Raw genomic sequence first — 19,771 nt, 5'->3', positions numbered from 1 at the left:
CAAGACCTACTTTCCACTATTCCTGTCTTTACCTATAGAATACGTTCCTTGGCATGGTATTCAAAGTTTTCCATAAATGAGTTTTCCAGAATTATTTTGTACTATTTTTCTCTACATTGTCTTATACTCTGCTTTCTGGCCACCCTAAATCACTCACCATCATGACTGCTGAAACACATCTCATGTTTCCTGCCTCCATGATTTTATTTACCATCCTTTCATCTTCTCCTTCCTCCCCATTGGTCAAAATGATATCCAACCTTCAAGTCTAGTTCAAATGGCAACTTGTACTTGAACCTTTCCCTACTTAGCCTAAACAGAAGTTTTCTCTTCCTTCTTCTAGCTTCTACATAGCATTTCCCACCCTTTTCACAAATTCTTTTATCTCCTAATTTTTGCCTGCCCCAAAAGACTGCCATCTTTATATTACTCATAGCAAACACTCAATAATGTTTATAGCAATAGATAGTAAGGAAATAAATCTGTTTTAAAACTTTATTGCATTTTTGTTCAAGAATACTTTCATTTATTTGTTTGTTTGTTTATTATTTCAAACCCTTAACTTCTGTGTATTGGCTCCTAGGCAGAAGAATGGTAAGGGTAGGCAATGGGGGTCAAGTGACTTGCCCAGGATCACACAGCTGGGAAGTGTCTGAGGCCAGATTTGAACCTAGGATCTCCTGTCTCTAGGCCTGGCTCTCAATCCACTGAGCTACCCAGCTGCCCCCTCAAGAATACTTTTCAAAATGGAATGTTGTTTGTCTATGTGCCTTTTCACTAACTGTCTCCCTGCTTCTGTCCTGCCCTACCTCTTGCCAATGCCTGATATGTAGTTTGGGGATTCCATTAAGGCACAGTGCCAGTGTCACCTACTACATGAAGTCCTTCCTGATTTGTCCCTCTCCCCCAGCTGTTTTTGCTTTCCTCTACCTTTGAATTGCTTTGTATTTATTCTGTATATATTTATAATGCACATATTATCTCCTCTGAGAGAATGTAAGCTCCTTGAGGACAGGAAATATTTTCTTTTTTACCTTTGTTTTTCTAGTGCCTAAAACAGTGTTTGCCACATAGTAGTTGCTTAATACTAATTAAATGAAAATTGGTTTTATTTTGCTTCTAAATCCCTGCCTTGGAGACAGCTATCAGGTCCTTCTTAAACTTTCAATCTTCTTTTCTCCAGAGTCAACTGTCCCTAGTTCCTTCAACCAAGCCTGGAATAGTACAGACTTGAATCTTCACCATTCTAGTGCCTTTCTCTGGATATTCTAGACATGTTTTTCCTAAAATGTCATTCCTAGACATGAACATATTGTTTCAACTGTGATCTAACCTATGCCAAATACAGTGAGGCGATTACTTCCTAATGCCCGGAAGCTATTGCTGCCTTCATTTTTGTCTTTGTATCCCCACATAGCACATAGCAAGTGTTTATTTAATAAATGTTTGTTGGTTTATTGGTTGATACAAAGAATCACTGGGTGTTTCAAATTTTCATTTGCGTACTAGGTGTAAACGCCACTATACAATTCTTTTATTATAACTTTGGCATCAACATGAAATAAAGAACAAAATACTGTAAGAATAAGAAATGAGAAATAATTTACATTTCTAGATGAAAAGATACACATTTTTTTCCATTATATTATCTATCTTATCAAGACTAAGAAGAGAAAAGAAAAATTTTAAAGTAAACTTAATCTAGGAAAGATGAGCTTTCCCAGAAATCTTTAGGTATTGCTGAAGGATGAAACATTAAATACATATCTTAACTTTAATTGTTAATTTCTTTTATCTTAGGCAAATTACTTAAACTCTCCAAATTCAAATTTATAACCTGAAAAATAAGGGTGTTGGCCTAGATGATTTTTAACAATCTTCCAATTTTAAAATTCTCTGGCTCTATTAAATATATTGCTTCAAAGTCCAAATACTCCTAAATCAGGTTGGTAAAAGACTAGAAGTATAAGATTTAGATTGTTGATTATTGGTTCATTACTGATTAAGAGTTTTAGTTAATCACTATAACTAAGATCTATGGATCATATTTTAATTGAATTGTATAGGCCTTAGTAGTAGAGTTTGTAAGAGCTTATGTACCCAAATCTTAGGGACTATGAGCTGGTCTTGTCTCTTGAGGAAGATGTTAGATGAATGGTGGATGAGTCAACCTGGTCAGATGTTTTGCTCAACACTGGGTCTCTGCAATGTTACAGGTTTTTGTTATTATGGGACTTTCCAGATGGTGTTACTCAACCCTGTATTTCTTCTATTGCTATGGACTGGAGAGTCCTCTTGCCAGTAAGTGAAATGTCCACCCTTTGCCTTTCTTATAAACCAATAATAGTCTTAGTTTAGTTTGCATCATTGGAATTATGTAACTATTAAATGGGAAAAAACACTGTCTCATTGTAAGGCATATTTCTGGTCATTGAAGAACCATTGAACTCTATTACCGATAACTTATAGCATCACTAATAGATTATGCTGCGAACTCTGTGACTCAGTTTCTCTTCATCATAGGTTTTTTTTTTTAATTGCACCAGAAGTTAGTTTGATTCTCCATGCAATCGGATCATGTCCACTGAAAACCTGCTCTAATACCTCAGGTGGCATAGAAGCAGATATATGCTGATAAATATTTAACAGCTAGCTTAAAGGGGAATGGAGGTACACATAGAATGCTTTTAAGTTTAATATGCCTTATTAGTAATTTCCTCATCACTTCCTCTAGACCAGTGATGGACAAAATACAGCCTGTGGGCCAGATGCGGGCCCCCTGAAATGTTCTATTGGGCCCTGTGACATTATTCCTACTCTGACGAATACAATGAGTAGGATACAATACAATGAAACTTCGAAAGAGTTGCCATAGAGACTGACAGATGAGCATTTCCTTTCCTTTGGCCCCCCCTTTAAAAAGTTTGCCTATCACTGCTCTAGACAATAATCTTGATAATAATTTAAACAATGATCAATTTGTAGCATAGCAAATTTCCAAGGTATAAAATGCTCATGCAAAAATCTTAACAGTTATTATGAGCAAGGAAGAGCTGACTCCAGCACAACCCTATATGGAGATGGACTAGAAGTTCAAGAAAGCTTATAGAACTCCCAGGCTAGAAAGACTAAGTACAAGCCAGTAATATCTGTTGTTCAAAGACCACCCCTAAACTTCCCAATTGTATTTTTCTAACACAGCAACTCTCAAAGTCCATCTGCACTGAATAATCATCTATACTGGTACAAACACACTCAAATCATAGATCCTAGATCAGTGATGGCAAACCTATGGTAAGGGTGCCAAAGATGGCATGCAGAGTACTCTCTGTGGACATGCCTTTTTTTTTTTTTTTAAATAAACCCTTACCTTCCATCTTAGAATCAATACTGTGCATTGATTCCAAGGCAGAAAAGTGCTAAGGGCTAAGCAATGGGGATTAAATAAGTTGCCCAGATCACAAAGCTAGGAAGTATCTGAGGCCACATTTGAACCCAGGACCCCTCTCTAGGCCTAGCTCTCAATTCATTGAGCCACCTTGCAGCCACCTTTCCAGCCTTTTATTTTTATACTGTTATTTCCCTTTAATGTTAGACACTCCTCACTGTCACTGAATCCTTCCAAGATAGAAAGAAAAAATTTTTAGCTAAGCCAATTAGCATAGTAACTGAATCTGACAGTATATAACATATTTTACATCTGCACTCCCCCTTATCTACTAAGAGAGAGAGAATATTTCATTATCACTTCTCCAAGACTGATATTATTTCTTAAAATTCAGAATTTATGCTGCCTTTTAGTACCATTATTAGTATCATATATTATTCATTCTGTGTATTGTTCCCCTGGTTCTGTCTTTTTTTTCTCTGTATCACTTGATATAATTCTTCTCATACTTCTCTGAATCCTCAAATTCCTAATTTCTTATGGTAAAATTATATTCCATTACATGTATTTACCTCAATTGGCACAATCACTTCCCAGTAAATGGGCACCCATTTTGTTTACAGTTTTTTATTACCAAAAGGGAGCCAAAATGAGTCTTTTTTTATCCATAGAACCTTTATCTTGTCATTGATATCTTTAGGGTAAAAATCCAATAAGTGCATTACTAGAAGAAAGGAATATACTGTTTAGTGAGTGTTTTTTAAAGTATAATTCTGAATTGTTTTTCCAGAACTGTTGAATAAATTCATATCTTAGTGTATCTGTCTTTCAATAGTCTCAGTATTTATGCTTTTGTATTTTGATAACTTTGCAGATTTGACACATTCAAGGTAAAACTTCAAAGTTATTTTGATTTAAATTTCTCTTTTGTTAATCATAGGCATTTCTTTTAAAAATTATTTGTTCATAGCCAAAGCTTTCCTTTACCTGATATGATTTTAATACTGAAGGATTGTCTCTTACTTCAATGTTATACACAGTATTTGTCCTATTTTTATTTTTTAAGTATAACAGTTCATTAATATACTTAGCACAGAGCCTAGTAGGCACTTAATAAATATTTATTGACTGAATGACATATATTGTATATCCTCCATATATGAATCCATCTACTGGATACATCCTTACAACTTCACAGTCAACAATACATCTTTTTCTTAAGTCTGAGGTTGAGTTGTGGATCTACAACTACTAGAAACTAACTCTCCCTCCTCCTTCCAAAATGCAAAGGTGTCTAAACCATATCGTCTTCCCCAATCCTATACATTTAATGAAAGCCTCCTTTAAAGCCCTACTCTGATATCTTATCATGGTGGGAAGGTAATCCTGGGTTCTCAAAGGCTTTGCCAAAAAAAACCCCTCTATGCTAAAACAAAAAAAAAAACACCAAAAAAACCTTGAAAACATTTAATTGAGTGTGTATCCTATGTACCAGGTACAATAAATTTAATGGGGTAAAAGGTTTGGCTACCAAGTAATTCAACAAATGTACTTTTAAAAAATTACTTCCTTATCTTTACCTCTTAGCACCCTTAGCTTCTTTCAGAACACAGCTCAGGTACTGTTTTCTGCCTGATGCCTTTCCTAATTCCTCTCCTCCCCCCTTTTTTTGTATTCTTTACATCTTGAAATTATAATATATTTCCTGCATTAACCACTCCAGTATCTTTGTCAAGAAAATCCCCAATGGGGTCATAAAGAGTCAGACATGACTCAACAACAACAACAACAATGACAAAAATGCATAGAATACTAGGTAAATACAAAGTTCAGGAAATAAATGGTCCCCTCATGGTGCTTACATAGTCTAATAGGTGAGAATGGCAAATAATCAGACAATCCAGTATAATCTGTGAGTGCAAAACAGACATCACCACACCAGTGTCCTTTTGACATCTCAAGCCACACATTCCTAAAATGGAAATCATTTCCACCCAGAACATCCCTCCTCTGAACTTGGTTGTTCTAGTCCTTCCCCTGACCACATTTCTCAGCCTCAGTCACCTTTGATTCATCCCTCCCTTTCTCCTTCATTGCCAAGTCTTGTAGATTCTACCCCCCACATCTCTTGCATCAGTCTCTTACATCCTTCGCTCTAGTTCTGGCCCTCATCTCCCATCCTTGGATCATTACATTAGCCTCCTAATTAGTCTAATTGAAAGTGCCAGCTTCCAGTATTTTCCTTTACTAATATTGTCTACCCAGCTACCAAATCGATATTCCTAAAAATGATGCCACTCCCTACTCAAAAATCAAAGGCTCCCTGTTGTCTCTAGGATAGACTACAAATTCTCAAACTGGCATTTCAAGTTATTCATAATTGATCAAGAAATAAACATAACTAGGGACAGCTGGGTGGCTCATTGGATTGAGAGCCAAGTCCAGAGATGGGAGGTCCTGGGTTCAAATCTGCCCTGAGCAAGTCACTTGACCCCATTGCCTATCCCTTAGCACTCTTCTGCCTTGGAACCAATACATAGTATTGATTCTAAGATGGAAGGTAAGGGTTTAAAAAAAAGAAACAAACATAATTTATTAAGTATCTATTATGTGCCAGGCACTCTGCTAGGTAATGAGGATTCAAATACAAAAGCCAGGCAATCTCTGTCTTCAAATAGCTCACATTCTATTGAGGAAAAAGAGTAGGCAATGCAACAAGTTCAATGATAAGTAAATGGAAGATATGTTCAAATAAATACAATCCTATTTGGTGTGTGTTATTAACTCCTGGGGTAATCAGGAATGACTTCCTAAAGGAGTTGACATAATGTAAGCATTGATACTAGAGGTTTTAAGAGGCAGAAGGTAGGAGGGAGTACATTCCAAATGAAAACTTGTGGCCCAAAGCCCCTAATAAACTAGGTTTACAGAAATTGAGTTAGATGCTGGGGGTTTACCCCAAACTAGGCCATTATCTCTATTTAGGTTGTAAGTAATTTTTAAATTTCATTATATGTTATTACATGGATCACTCTCTGTCCCCTCCTACTGACTTCTTGGCTATTCTGTGGATTCAACATTTCATCTCTCTCCTGTGTGCCTTTGCAAACAAAGGTTGTCCCCTAGGTCTGGAATTTACTTCCTCATCTTTACCTCTTAGTACACTCAGCTTCTTTCAGAGCACAGTTCAGGTACCATTTCCTGCCTGATGCCTTTACTGATTCTCTTCCTCCCCACTTAAAAATATTCTTCACTTATGAAATCGCAGTGTATTTCCTCCATTATTTTTTCTGCTTATTTTTCTGTATACACATGGAATCTCACTTAATAGAATGTAAACTTCTATAGGGAAGTAATTAATTCATTTTTATCTCTCCACTACCTGGCACAGAGCCTTGGAGATAATAAGCATGAAATAAATTTGAATTAAACAAAAAGAGAGATGCAAGCAAAGTGGAATTCAATAGAGGAAAGATTAACAATGAGAAAATCATGGAAGGCTTTCTGGATGAGGTAAAATTTTAGTTAGGATTTAAAAGATAAGTAGGAATTCAACAGGCTAGGGAACAGAGTGCTCTAGACATTAACAGATAAAGATGGTACACCTAGAAGTCAGGAAGACCCAAATGTAAATCCAGCCTCAGACACTTAGGAGCCGTGTGGCCTTAGGAAAGTCACTTAAGCTTTGTTTCCTTCAGTTTCTTCATTTGCAAAGTGGGGATAATAACATCTATCATAGGACTGTAGTAAAGATGAAAGGAGATAATAATGGTAAAATACTTAGCCCAAAACCTGCCACAAAGTGAATGCTCTATAAATATTAGCTATTATTATTATTACCAGGCAATAGCACAATCAAAAGCAGACTTAGAAAGTGGGCACCTTCTCATAATGGTCACAGTATGGGGCAGGGGGAACAAGACCTAAACAAGAGCCTACTCAGTTCCAAGAGTGTGAAATTCGTGGTCTCTCATTGATACAGGAAATAACTGTGTTAACTTTGTTTTAAGACTATAACATAATTTGGAAGGGGGTGGTGGTGGTATTGGCTCAATAGATTGAAAGCCAGGAGGTCCTGGGTTAAAATCTGCCCTTGGAACCTTCCCAGCTATGTGATTCTGGTCAAGTCACTTAACCCTCACTGCTTAGCCCTTATCACTCTTCTGTTTTGGAACCAATACACAGTATTGATACTAAGATGGAAGATAAGGGTTTAAAAATATTACTCTTTATTAAGTGGAAAGAAGTAGCAATAACCATGGAGGGAAAAGGATAATTGGAGAAGAGCTCTTCATTACTAGGGGCCTATTCTATTCTAATACAGGTTAATGCCATTATAATGAAGATAGTCAAAGTGGGACACTGGGGATTGTGATTACTGAGCAGCATTTGGAGGAGAAACAAGAGAAGAATTGATTCAAGCATTAGACCAGAAATATGGTGGGTTTAAAAAATAAAAAAAATCCTGTGTCTTGAAGAAAAGTTGAAATTCAGGCTAGGCATGTAAAGCTTGTTCCTCATGACTTTTAGTCAAAGTTATGAAGGCTTAATAAACTTCTGAGATAATCCCAGGTATCTATACGTTATTCTGTGGTCTTGGTGACAAGACAGAAGGGTGGATCCAGGATGCAGTAGTATCCAGTTTGGCCAGGGCTTACAGAAGGTAAAGGGGAGAAGTAAGAGATAAAGCTAGATCAATTGGTGCCATATCGTGGAAGCTTTCAAGTTTCCATTTAAATAAACTGAATTTCATTCAATAGTCAACAGGGGACCACTGAGAAGATTTTTTAGGGCAGAAGTGACATGATCAGAGCCATATAGAAGTATAGTTATAAATAAATAAAAATAAAGTCTGGCAGCAGTGGCAGGGTGGGAGGGATGTTTTGGAGGTGACACAGAGAGGAAACCAGTTATCCTACATGGAAGCTTTTGCAAAAGGCAAAGGAGGTATTTATGTGAGTCGTACTAGAGTGATGACTCAGAAAAAAAGAGATTAGACAGAAGATATTGAGAAGATAGAATCAATATGATTTTAAAGTTCAGGGAAGCATTAATATGATAATAACAAAACAGTGAGCGCAGGAGACTGTGGAATAGCAGAGCTGCTTACAGAAACAGAAAGAGGAGGGAAAATAGGAGGAAGATGGAAAACTCATAAACTCAATTGTTGACATGTTGAATTTGTGGTCCCAATGGGATCTGCAGGAAGAGATGCCCTATACACCATTAGAGAGTGGTCTGGAATTTTTGACAGAAGATTAGACAGGATGTAGAAATATGAAAATTACCTACAAATAGACAAATTGAAACCATGGGAATAGATGGGACTGCACAGGGCAGGAAATAATTAAATTGGGGGGGGGCTCATAGGAACTCATTAAGTATGAAGCTGTTGTAATCTACGTTAGGTAGATGAAATCATGGATTTTTCAAATTTCATAGTAAAATGCATCAGCAAGAGTTTTGGGGCTATGAACAAGATTTGTCTGACATAAGTTTGCATAATTTCTTTTTTCAGAATATAGCTTCCCTTTGAAAAACTAAGGTTGAGTGTTTGATAAACCCAAAGATCCAAGCTTTGGGACAAAGAATCACTATTTGACTAAAACTGCTGGGAAAACTGGAAGATGTGGCAAAGACTGGGTATAGACCAATATCTCACACCCTATACCAAGATAAGGTCAAAATGAATACATCGTTCAGACATAACGGGTGCTGCCATTAGCAAATTAGAGGAGCATAGAATAATCTGCTGGTCAAATCTATAGGTAAGGGAAGAATGTATGACTAAACAAGAGATAGAAAGCACTATAGGACATAAAATGATAACATATTAAACTAAAAAGCTTTTACACAAACAAAATCAATGTGATTAAGTTTAGGGGAAAAAGGAGAAAGCTGGGGGGGGGGAAATTATAGCAAGTTTCTTTGATAAAGGCCTTATTTCTCAACTATGTAGAAAACTGAGTCAAATTTATTGGAAAACAAATCATTCTCTATGAATAGGTAGTTTTCTGATGATGAATTTAAGACTATATATAATCACATGAAAAAAATGCTCTACACTGTTCCTGATTAGAGAAAAGAAAATCAAAACAACCCTGAAATACCCACTGCACATCTATCAGATTAGCTAATATGAAAGAAAAGGAAAATAATAAATGCTGGAGGGGATGTGGAAAAGTTGGGACATTAATGCTCTGCTGGTGGAGTTGTGAACTGATTCACCTATTCTGGAAACTGGTTTGGAACTGTGCCCTAAGGCTTCAAAACAGCATAACCTTTGATCCAGCAATACCACTACTAGGTCTGTGTCCCAAAGAGATTTTTAAAAAGGAAAAAGGACCTATTTGTACAAAAATATTCATAGCAGATCTTTTGTGGTGGCAAAGAATTGGAAACTTCGGGGATGTCCATTAATTGAGGAATGGCTAATCAAGTTGTGGTAGATATCTGTAATGGCATACTACTGTGCTATAAGAAATGATGAGAAGGATGATTTAAGAAAAACCTGGAAAGACCTACATGAATTGATGCAAAATGAACTGGGCAGAACCAGGAGAACATTGTCCACAGAAACAGCAAAATTATATGATAAACATTTATGAATAGCATAGCTATTCTTAGCAATACAGTGATCCAAGACAATCCTCAGGGACTCATGATGAAAAAATGCCATCTGCATCCAGAGAAAGAATTGTAATCTGAATGCAGACTAATAAATACTATATTTCATTTCATTTTTTCATTTTTCTTTGTTTGTCCAAGGTCTCTTTCACAAAATAATCAATATGGAAAGATATTTTATACTTTTGTAAATGTAAAATCTATATCAGATTTCTTGCTGCCTCAGGGAAGGGAGAGGAGATGGAAGGATTATGAGAATTTGGCTCAAACTTTTAAAAAAGGTTAAAATTATTTTTTCATGTAATTAAGGAAAAACATAAAATATTATTTTTTTAAAAGACAAGAAAAAAAAAGCAGGGGAGGAGTTTCAAGTTTCCATAGGCACATAGCATTATTGTCTGCCATGTCTATGACATTTGAGACGAAGTCTCAAAAAAATCAAATTATTATTTGATTATTATTGAGATTATATGTCTGAACCCAATCAGATAATAGCAGAATTAAACAGCATCAACAGAACACAGAGTACATTCTTATTTTTAAGGACGTCCTATTAAACTTTATTTTGGATCTCCTTAAGAAACAAGGAACAAAAGAGAATTCATTGCGGTAATAGCAGATTGTTATCTCTACCATTCCTGGCTCCTTGCTCTCACTAGTCTTACATTTCCAACCAGTTAGCAAATCTCTTTATACCGTCACAATATTGTATATCTAGTCTCCTTTTCTCTACTCACAGGGCCACCATTCTACTTCAGGCCTTCATCAGATCTTGCCTAGACTTCTGCAACAATTTCTTAATTGGTCTCCCCTGCCTCATCTCTTCCCACTCTAATCTATCCTTCACACAACTGACAAAGTGATCTTTCCTATAAAAACAAGTCTGACCATGTCCCTCCTACTCAATAAATTCCACTATGCCCCCTATTATGTGTAGGATGAAATACAAACTCCTCCATATGGCATTAAAATCCCTCCACACCCTGACCTTATCTTACCTTTCCAGCCATATTATATATATCACTCCTATCTATAATACTCTATGGTCTGGTCAAACTGGGCTTCTTCTACCCCATCTATCATCTCTAAGCAAGGTCTTTTAGTAGCTGTACTCCATGTCTGGGGTGCTCTCCCTTGCCCATCACCATGCCTTAGAACCAAAATAGTGCCTGCACATAGGACAATAGCCTGAGATCTAGGAAAGGTCTGGGAGACCAGATAGTCCAAATCCCTCATTTTACAGATGAGGAAACTGATTAGGAGAGAGGTTAGTAGAATCAAATGGGAAGCAAGTTACAGAGCCTGCATTTGAACTCACTATAAATCAAAGGCATTTTCCACAAGGAACATAGTAGGCACTTAATAAATCCTTGTTGATTGGTTGGAATATCTGGTTTCCTTCAAGACTACATTCTGCTTTATGAGACCTTTCGTTGTCCCCCAAACGAGTGGCTTCCCCCATCATGGTTACCTAATATGTCTTGGGAATATGTCTTTAGATGCCTACATGTGTGCATACTGTTTCTCCCTTTGGAATGTATGATTCTTGAGGGCAGAGGCTCCTTTTCGAAGATAATTTCAGAGGGAATGGAAATGGTAGCAGGGGAAAAGGGAAGGCAGAGACTTTAAATGCCAAATAGACAATGCATGTCTGTTTTTCTCTTCATTCTTTCCGTTTCTCTGCTGCTGCCATGCCTTAGTCTGGGACAGCCCATTCTCAAGATCTTTCTTCTAAGTCTAAACATAAAGCACTATGACTCCCATTTGCCTCTATTGCAAAGTTTGCAAACTTACCAAGATATTTTATCATGTAAACATTTTAACTATGAACTCCAAAGTCCATAAAATATTGTGCAAACTTACCTGAGATTAGTAAAGCATCATTTTAAAACTAATTAATTTATTTTCACTGCAAAGTAGTTTGGAAGAAATTAGAATTTTTAAAAAAATGGTGTGAGGGATAAGCATGTTCTATTTAAATTTCCAAAATGCCTTTCCTTCCCACACTCCTCTTCTCCTTTCCCTGTTTCTACTACTGGTCTTTCTTTGGGTATTAATAGTGAACTTGGCAGGACTATACACACATTTTCTTTTTTGAAACACAGCACCAAAAAAAAAAAAGTCTAGATACAGAAAAATGATGGAAAGTACTTCTAATGAGAAGCATTATGATCCCATATTTCAGAATAAAAATTTGAAAATTTAAGATAAGGTTCTAAAGTTACCCATGGAACTAAAACATGCATAGGAGAAACAATAGAAATAACAAAAAGCATGTAATTGAACTTTTTCTGCCATAGAATATCAGAGTAGGAAGGGACATTAGAGGTCATTTAATCTATTCCCAACCTGAACAGGCATACCTTTAATGTCCCTAACAAATGGCTATCCAGATTCTTACTGAAGGTGTCCAGTGAAGGAGAACCCAATACCTCTTAAGACAACTTGTTTCACTTTCACACAGCTTTAATAGTCAAGAAATTGTGTTCCTTATATCAGACTTGAAATCTATCTCCTCTCTTCCAAGCCCTCTGTCTGAGGGCAAGTAGAATACATCTAATCTCTTATCCCATCTCCTCCTCTTTCATGCTTTCTTTCCTTCCTACTTTTTTCTTTTTTTTTTTTTAAACTCTTACCTTCTGTCTTAGTATCAATTCTTTTTTTTTTTTTTTAATCCTTACCTTCTGGCTTAGAATCAATACTGTGTATTGATTCCAAGGCAGAAGAGAGGTAAAGGCTAGCCAATCAGGGTTAAGTGACTTAGCCAGGGCTGCACAGCTAGGGAGTATCTGAGGCCAGATTTGAACCTAGGACCTCCTGACTCCTGCTCCCATACCTCTTCTTTTCACCTCCTTCTCTGAGAATGTCATGGCATCACCATTTCCATTGCCCTAGAAAGACTGTGAATGAACCACTCTATTACTCAATCTACCTCTTTATGAATTTGGAGTCCATAGTCTCCCTTGCCAGCCTACCATTTTCCTATCTGTATTAGCTTCTCCAATAAACATAAAATTCTTGTCATCAGAGCCTAGTGTGATTTTTTTCTTTTAACTTTTTTCTTTCTGACAATTATGATTTTGAATTTGTATCCCTGACACTTAGCACATGACTTGGCACATAGTAATTACTCAATTAAATATTTTGTTAAAAAAATTCTTCTCCACAGTAACCTCTAAACATTAAAAAAAGAAAAAAGAATGGTCATGTCTTGACTAAGCAGAGCATTGAGCAGAGGAGCATGAGTGGAGAAAGAGAGAGCACATATATGTTGGGTCACTTACGTGGTGTTTACTTATATCCACTGTTTCAGCCATCCATGGCAGGTCTAGGTTCCAAGACCTCGGAACCTATTCCCTGTACTTTGGGGACAGAGGCTGCATCATTGATTTGTTGATTCTGGGAGCGCCCCTCCACTAATGCAGGTCAGAAACCTTTCTGAATATTATATATTCTAAACAAATTGTATTGAGCTATTATTAAGAGATTAAGTGACTTTCCCAAGACCATATAGCCAATCAGTGTCAAAGGCAGAAGTTGCACTAATAATCACTAATCACTATACAAAACTGCCACTTACTATTAAATATAACGGTCTCAAAAACTTATGAAATACCTAAGGATCTGTGCTTTTCCAAGGTTAAGAGAACTGACTCTGACCCAGATTCCCACCTGTTTAAGTTTTATTAAAGAAGTCATAGGTAGCTGTTTAAGGCACATAGAAGTGAAGAGATTTGTCTAAAGTCGCACTGAGAATGTCAGTGGTAGGACTTGAATTCAAAATTCTAAAACCAGTATTCTCTCTGCTATGCTAAGCTGGTAGTTCTTCCATTCATAATATCCCTAAAAACAAAAATAAAAGCTAATTCTTAGAGGACGGAGCATAGGAAGCATGCTAAATGTTCAAAATGTTCATAAGGACAGTGAGACTGGTTCATACTTGTTATTTGATGCCAAGTTCTTTTTAGACCATTTCTTTTAAGCCTTCCACATTCTATCAGCAAGCATCACCTACTATGTGCTAAAGACTGTGCTAGGCACTAGGAATAGGAAGAAAAATTCAAAATATCTCTGACTTTAAGCTGCTTATATCCTATTGTAGGATACATGTATAAACATCTAAATAAAATATATACAAAATAACAGAAGTGGTACAGTATATAGTGTGCCAGGCCTGCTGTCAGAAAGACTAGAGTTCAAAATCCAGCCTCAGACACTTATTAGTCATGTGATGCTGGACCAGTCACTTAACTCTCTTTGCCTCAGTTTCCTCGTCTATAAAATGACCTGGAGAAGGAAATGGCAAACCATTCTAGTATCTTTGCCAAAAAAATAAAAGCAAACCAATTGAGGTCACAAAAAGCCATGACATGTCTGAAAAATATTAAATAACAACCCAATAGAGAGGGGAAAACACTAGCAATTAAAGAGAATCAGAAAGTCCTAATGTAGATGATATTTGACTTGATTTTTGAAAGAAATTCATGTATCAGAAGAGGGGGAGGGGAAAGAAAAAAAAGAGAAAAATAAAAAGAGCAAGAAAGGGAAAGCAACACAAATAAGGATATCTAGAACTTGACACAATCTATATTTATGTTGTACACACACATACAATGTTATATTCTTTCTTCTCCTAAGTTTTTATCTGAAATTTAAAAATTCCCCAAACTTTTCAAGTTAGTTTTCATTATAATCAATAGTAAATCACCATCAGGGTAGAAAGGGTGGCAAATAAATAATACTGACCTAGTTTTTATACAGGAACACTACATACTTTAGCCACTAATTCATTGTTGTTGTTCAGACATTTCAGTTGTGTCTGATTCCTCATGACTCCGTTTTCTTGGCAAAGATATTGGAGTAGTTTACCTTTTCTTTCTCCAGTTCATTGTACAGGCAAGGAAACTGAGGCACACAGGGTGAAGTGACTTGCTCAGGGTCACATAACTAGTAAGCGTCTGAAGCTGGATTTTTAACTCAGGTCTTTCTGACTCCAGGTCTCTATCCACGGAACCACCTACCTGCCTTATTGAGTATTGGTTCCACTTCATCTCTGTCCAGTACTGTGCCATGAGCTCAGAGAACCTGAAGCAGAAAGCATGGCTCAGTGGCTTCCCACAGTCCATCAGTCTCTTACCCCTAAAACTTTCCTAAACCAAACAAATTGAGGATAACAAAAAAAAAAAAAAAAAAAGGGGGAAATTTTCCTTCTCTTTCACCTAGGCTGCCGAGTGCTTTGGGGCAGTTACAAATCGTCAGCAAATAGAGATAATACTCACACTTCCCCTTCGCTTTATTTATAGCTCATGCCTCTCAATCCTAATGAATTTAGTAAAGAGAGGTCAGCTGGGTCGGTAAAATCACTTCTTCTACCCAACCACTCAAATATCACGGATTGGGTGATTGCGATTCTATCATCTGTGAAAAAGGAAATATACTTCCTTATGTTTGTAGAATTCCCTGTAACGGTGGAGGGAGTATGAATAAGCTACTGGATGCTAATAGCTCACACTAAAAAAGAAAACAACTTCACAACTCTCAGCCTAAACCACTACTACCACCCATCATACTGAACAATCAAATTAAGGTCCTAACTGGTTGTCACAGCTTTTTGTTTATCCCTGAAGCACCATAAAGATACAAGTGCTCTCTTTCCTCTGTTAAAGTTCCAGCACCTTCTTCTGATGGCAATTTTTGACCGAACTTTTCTTTAAAAATAAAAAATAAGGGGGCAGCTGGGTAGCTCAGTGGATTGAGAGCCAGGCCTAGAGACGGGAGGTCCTAGGTTCAAATCTGGTCTCAGACACTTCCCAGCTGTGTGACCCTGGGCAAGTCACTTGACCCCCATTGCCTACCCTTATCACTCTTCTGAGACAGAAGGTAAGGGTTTAAAAATAAATAAAATAAAAATAAAATAAAAAATAAACACATAAAACAATCTTTCATCCATCTGTACTGAAAAAGGAAAATGGCGCACAAATACCTGAAGAGCTTTCCAGGGAGAGGGAAGAAGGCACCACAACTACACACCCTGCAATGCATTTTACAACTGTCAGCTACATCTGGGACTGGCTGCCACTAGTAGGACAGGATTGCAAAGTTTTAACAAATGAAAGCTAAGTAATATACAGCAATATGATTAAGTTTCAACGGTAGACTGATGCTTCTCAATCTTAGTGTACAATTTGTCATCCTAGCACTGGGATCAACCTAATCACCAAGTGGTAAAAAGTCAAGACTGTTAGAGAATGCCAAGCATTCAGACATATTTTGCTTTTCCTTTGAAACTCATCCAAAATCTCACTGCTTGTCTAAACAGGTTCTGCTGACATACAGGACCATTACAAATGGAGTTTTGATCTACCAAGAATGCTCTACTCAAGGGCTTTTGATTAGCAAATAAATCAATTTCCCTCTCCTTCCCACTCAAACAAAACTTTTTTGGGGGTATACGCTAGGGGAAGTGAACAGATTTGGGGGCCTACTGATAAACCAGTCCCCTTTTTTCTTATTCAACAAAGAGTAACAAATCCAAGAGTTAAACAAGAGTTTATTAAATCCCAAGAGTTAAACAAGAGGTAACAGAATGAAATGATGGAAAGGATGCTTGACTTGAAGCCCAAAGAACTGAATTCAAATTCTGGCCATGCTAATTATTACCTGTGTGATTCTGAGGAAGTAACTTAACATTTCTGGGCAAAATAATGACAAGTAGCATTTATGTAGCATTTAAAGGCAGGCAAAATACAATGCACTATGTTCTCTCATTTGATCCTTACAATAATCCTATGAGGTAGGTGATATCCCCATTTTCTTTTTATTTAGTTGTTTTCAATCATGGCCTACTTTTTGTGGCTCTTCTTGGGGTTTTCTTGGCAAAAATACTGGAATGGTTTGCTATTTTCTTCTCTGGCTCATTTTACAAATGAGGAAATTGAGACAAACAGGGTTAAGTGATTGTCTGGGATCACACAGCTAGTAAGTGTCTGAGGCCAGATTTGAACTCAAAAAGATGAGTCATTCTGACTCCAGGCCCAGAATTCTATCCACTGCTCCATCTAGTTGCTCACTATCCTCATCTTATAGGTAAAGAAATTAAAACTAGTAATTTGCCCAGGATCATATAGCTAGTAATCCGAAGCAAGATTTGAACTCAAGTCTTTCTGACTCCAGGCTGCAACATAAACTGCCCTTTCAGTTTCTCAGTAAAAACTGGGAATTGAGAGAAATGAGTAGAACCAAGAGAATATTATATGCAGCTACAGATTTAATATTTGAAGAATAACTTATGAATGTTCACCTCCAGAGAATGAACTGAAAATGGAAACACAAAAGACATAATCTATATAAACTTATCTGTTTGCCAGATGAAGCCTTCTACAGTGTAGGAAGAGGAAAAAGGGGCTAAGAGACCTGGAAATAAATTCTACTAATTTAAAAAATTGTGATTAGGTGATTTCTCAGGTCTTTTCCAGCTCTAGAAAGCTATGATATGGATAAATAAATCTTATATAGAATAGCATTCAATGCTGCATATAAAGGCCTGCTTTTCCTGCTTTCAGAAAGGACTGTGTAAAAAAAAAAAAAAGCCAGTTCTTAAAGTTTCATGTCATCAGATTGGTAGACTTAATCCAGGGGAGTGTCGGTGGTGTGTATAAGAAGGGAAGTAAGTACTCCAAAGTGAAACAGCTATCAACTTTTTTAATGACAGCTCTCTGAACAGCAGATGCGAAAAAAAAAATTGGCTGAGCTTTCATGAGATATTTATGAATAAAACATCATTATAAATAATGTTAAATGACAAACTATAAATAAAATATACTGTGTGTCACAACAGCGCAATTAACTCAAGTCCCCAAAGGAAGACTCTTGCAGAGAAACAATATGGCGCATACATATTCTATGACAATGAATGATGTTTTTGTCATTGTCTAGTATGGGTCATCTGAGTTGTTCTAATTTTTTGAAAATTTGAATGCAAGTCATTCTCAGCCCTCTCTGAGAGGAGACATCATTTATCATATTGGCAATTCCACAATTTCCCAACATGCCAGTCACTAAATTGCTGTACCTAGATGAGTGGGTCAGAATGAGATCAGAAATCTCAGGGTCAAGAAGCAAAGTAGACAGCTAGTGGGACCATGGCAAACTCAGAGGAAAAGTGGTTTAAAGAGTGGCCAGAAAATCTATGGGGCAACACTATGAAGCAAGGCCAAAGTGTAAAGGCAGCAAGCCTTGCAGAGACCTATAATATTAGTAACCAAAAATAGTTCTTTGGTAACAGATGCTATCACACCTGTTAAGAGTTCCACTGCCTTATATGTTGGGAAAGCTCAGACTTTCCTACTTATTCCAGCCTTATCTGACCAACTGATAGAAATTAGAAGGTTCCGCAATTGCCTCACAGGACGTACTCTCACTGTCTATGTCAGATGTTAGGCTCTGTCCTCAAAATAACCGAGGAGTCCACAGAGAACTACCAGTTATCTAAAACAAAGGTTCTTTAACTGAATATATTTCAGAGAATCTATGAACTTGAATGGGAAAAAAATGACATTTTTATTTTCAAAATCTCTAACTTCCAATCATGAATGTAGGCAAGAAACTAAGATAGTATTAGACTTCACCAGACTGCCAATAAGGCTTATGACACAAAAGAAACGAAGAATTCCTCTTCTACAATCTCTGCTCCTAAACTTAGTCCCATTTTTCTTTGCCAAGGTGTTTTCTGCTAGTGGACTGATCCTGACATGAATATTTTTTTTAACTTACATTATGTAGGTAAGTTTATAATTCTATGAATTTGTATTAATTTTCCACTAAAATTCTCAGAGCACTTCTAGGTGCTACTAAAACAAAATCAATTACTGTTTTTTGTCCTTCTTTTCAAAGAGGACCAATGTAATTTTGCCAAGAAAACCCCAAATGGAGTCACAGAGAGTTGGCCACAACTGAACAACAATAGACCAACTATTAAAAACCTGAGTAAGGCAGTGGCTAGGGTGCTGGGTCTGGCATCAAAAACACCAGAGTTAAAAATCCAGCCTCTGACACTTGCTAGCTGAGTGACCTGCACAAGTCACTGACCTCTATTTGCTTGAGTTTCCTCATCTATAAAATGGGGATAATACGAGCACCTACCTCTCAGGGTTGTTGTGAGGATCGAATTAGACAATAACTGTAAAGTGTTTAGTGTGGCACTTAGTAAGCATGATATAAAATGATTGCTATGATTATTAAATTTCCTACATACTTTCCTTGCCTTAGTGATTTGCACATGAAAATTCTAGATCTGGACTATGTCTGCCTTGGGCATATAAGAACCACCCCAACCATATAGTAAACCCTTTTGGGAGACTTCAAGGAAGTGTTGGTGTCCTGGGATGACATGGTCTGAGATGCCCAGTATCAAATTTACCAGGTAAAAAGGCAGGAGTCACTTAAAATGATGAGAAGGCAACCCCATCCTACCCCTTTGCAGAGTTAAGAAGTCTACAAGTATGTTATTCTACAGACATTTTCAGATTTTTGCTAGGTATTGATTAATTTTGCTGGTTTCTTTTTCTTTTTGTCTTTACAAAATATTATTTGCTGTATAGGGAAGAAGGGTACTGGGGGAAATTTTGGTGATGTAAAAATAGTGAGCAAAAAAAAAAACTACTTAAAAAAATGTTACAGTATGTGATTAAAACTTCCTCTACCTACCTATTTTGGCCCAAGGAAATGCTTAGAAGCATCTTGTCCCAAACTGTCAAG

The sequence above is a fragment of the Gracilinanus agilis genome, chromosome 4 (assembly GCF_016433145.1).
Source record: "Gracilinanus agilis isolate LMUSP501 chromosome 4, AgileGrace, whole genome shotgun sequence".
Taxonomy (NCBI): Eukaryota; Metazoa; Chordata; class Mammalia; order Didelphimorphia; family Didelphidae; genus Gracilinanus; species Gracilinanus agilis.
Note: the sequence above shows the minus strand (reverse complement) of the source record.